Source organism: Pinus tabuliformis, chromosome Q (assembly GCF_031772625.1).
Source record: "Pinus tabuliformis cultivar Carrire ecotype Pingquan chromosome Q, CPIR1, whole genome shotgun sequence".
NCBI lineage: Eukaryota > Viridiplantae > Streptophyta > Pinopsida > Pinales > Pinaceae > Pinus > Pinus tabuliformis.
The window spans coordinates 209,211,058-209,214,510 of NC_142296.1; positions in this window are offsets into that span (position 1 = coordinate 209,211,058).

Genomic DNA, 3,453 nt, shown 5'->3' on the forward strand with positions numbered 1-3,453 from the left:
CCTAGAAAACATAAGCAATGTGATGCTTGCATTCTAGGAAATCATAGCAAACAGTGTTTTCATGATTCACATTCAAGAGCACATAGGAAGCTTGAACTCATTCATTCAGATTTATGTGGTCCAATGCCTGTTCCTTCTGCAAATGGAAATAAATATATCATGACATTTATTGATGATTACACCAGAATGTGTTGGGTTTATTTATTGAAGAACAAATCTGATGCTTTTCAAACATTCAAGAATTTTCATAAGTGGATTGAAAATAATGCACAATCTCATATTGGGTCTATTCGCACTGATAATGGAAAAGAATACACATCAAATGAATTTGAAAACTATCTTCGGCAACATGGGATCAAACATCAAACCACTGTACCTTATAACCCCCAACAGAATGGTGTAGCAGAAAGAATGAATAGAACAGTTTTGAATATGGTACGATCCATGTTTTTCTTCAAAAATGTAAAGATAATGTTTTGGGCTGATGCTGTTCTATGTGCTGCATATATAAAGAATAGATGTCCATCTAGTGCTATAAGAAACAAGACTCCTTATGAATTGTGGTATGGACATGTTCCTTCGGTAAAACATCTCAGGATTTTTGGTTCCACCTGTTATGCTTTAATACCAAAGGTACATAGAAACAAACTTGGTGCTAGAAGTCGTAAGTGTATCTCCCTGGGGTATTCAAACACCTCTAAAGCATACCGTCTCTATGATGAAGTAAATAAAAAGTTTGTTGTATCTAGAGATGTCATTTTTCTTGAATCATCCAAATCTGAAAGTGTTGTTGAGCGGCAACTTGATCGCTTGGATAGATTCACAAAAACAAAATCATTTCAAGAGTTTGATAATCAGATTCCACATCTTGAAGGGGGGATTCCTATACTAGATCAACATGTGGAATCTTCTTCTGAAGAACAAACTCCCTTGCATGAAACTCCAACACCGGATGATCCTTTAAGTGATGTAATTGATAGAATTGGGAGACTCAATCTTGATTCAGTCCCAACTCAATCAACAGAGCAGCCTGGACCATCTCAGAAAGGTCCCCCAAAGTGGTTGACAAAGACACTTGAAAGTGTTCATCCTGATGAAATTGGAAAAACAGGAACCAGAAATACAAACCGACAAGATGGAGATGATGTAGATAACTCTAATTCACCTGTTGATATGGATGTTACTTATGATTGTGAATTGAACTTGTCTACAGATTTTGAACCAACTTCCTTCAAAGAAGCTGTTTCTCATGATGAATGGAAAGAAGCGATGCAGAGGGAGTATGATGCCCTCATAAAGAATGGCACTTGGAAGCTAGTTGATCCTCCATTTGGAACCAAACCAATTGGCTGCAAGTGGGTCTACAAGAACAAGTACAAAGCTGATGGCTCACTTGACAAGCACAAAGCTAGGCTTGTAGCAAAAGGTTTTGCACAGAAGGAAGGGGTCAATTATGAGGAAACTTTTGCCCCACAGCAAAATGGGCCACCATCCGAACACTCTTTGCACTAGCTGCTCAGAACGGTTGGAAAGTCCATCAAATGGATGTAAAAACTGCATTCTTGAATGGAGATCTAAAAGAAAATGTTTTTATGTCCCAGCCTGAAGGATTTGTTGTGAAATGACATGAACATAAAGTATGCAAACTTGTGAAGTCCTTGTATGGCCTCAAACAAGCACCACAAGCCTGGTATGAAAAACTAACTGAGCATCTTCTGAAACTCAACTTCAAACATTTTGATCTTGATGATGCAACTTTATTTGTCAAGAAATTTGGCAAAACAGTTGTATATCTTGTGGTATATGTAGATGATCTTTTAATGACAGGGAACAAGGAAAGCTATATTGCATCCATAAAGAAAGAATTAGGAAAAAGTTTTGAAATGACTGATTTGGGCTATGTTCATTACTATCTTGGCATTGAAGTAACCCAACATCCAAAATCCATATTTCTTTCTCAAAAGAAATACATTGGAGATTTGTTAAACAGATTTGGCATGACAGAGTGCAATCCTCTTTCTACTCCAATGGAACAAAACTTGAAGCTCACATCTATTGAAGGAAAGGAATTTGAGGATGCAACAAAGTATAGACAGCTTGTAGGAAGTCTCATCTACCTCACTACTACCAGACCAGACATTTCATTTGTTGTTGGAATCCTCTCCAGGTTTATGCAAAAGCCTTGTGAGGGACATTGGTCTGCTGCAAAAAGAGTTCTAAGGTACTTGAAGGGAACTCAAGACCTTGGAATCAAGTATACACAGGTGGACGACTTCAGCTTGATAGGATACTCTGATTCAGACTTCGATGGAGACAAAGAAACTGGGGTATCTACTTCAGGATATGCTATGAGTCTTGGATCAGGAGTTGTCTCCTGGAGATCACACAAACAATCAGTTCCAGCAGATTCCACAACAGAAGCAGAATATGTGGCAGCAACTGAAGCAACGAAAGAAATTGTGTGGCTCAGGAAAATTCTTGAAGATTTGCAGGTAAAACAAGTACAATCAACTCCACTCATGATTGATAACACCTCTGCAATAAAATTGGCCAAGAACCCAAAGTTCCATGATCGTACTAAGCATATCAATACTAAATATCATCTGATCCGACATCATGTTGAGGCCAAAACAATCCATCTCCGTCATTGTTCCACAAATGAGCAAATTGCAGACATCTTCACCAAAGCGCTTGGAAGAGAAAAGCTTGAAAAGTTCAGAACGATGCTTGGACTCACCAACATCCCTTCAGATTAAGGGGGGGAATGTTCACACCTAATCTTCAACGGTTGGGTAAACAGGAACGTGAACAGTCATCAAGAAGATGAACTGATCCATCCATTTTATGTATATAAACAATAGTTATCTAATGAAATAGTCAGTCAGTGTTTTTCTGCCCATTTTGGAGTTACCCTGGCTTGACAGTAGACATTGATGTTGAAGTAGAACCAGTGTTACTTTCATATTCACATCCTTACATACTCCCTGCTAGTTGCTTCTTCAAGTCTGCTTTGGTCACTTTGTCTTGCTATAATTCTTCCAATGATCTCATGGCTCTTCGGATGATTTCCGCATTTGTATTGGTGCAAGGCCCTACATCACATCCAAGGATTTGTGCAAAGTGATACTTCAATCTATAAACCCCCCTGACATATGTTGCCCACACAACTTGCAAAACAAATTTATTATATCAAACCCTCCATCACGTTCACCAAATTTCCACAAATGATCCAATTTCCTTGGCATGTTTGTAACTTGGTTGAACTCTTGAGTTTTAATGTAAGATGAAGTTTGAAATTGAGCCTATGGCACAATAAGAATTCCAAGTTAAAAAAATTAAGACAATTAAAAAAAAAATTACATACATGACACAACACATTGAATTTTTTACAAAACAAACAAAAACCTAAACAATAATTAAAAAAATGCACATTCAAACCCAATAAAAAATTAT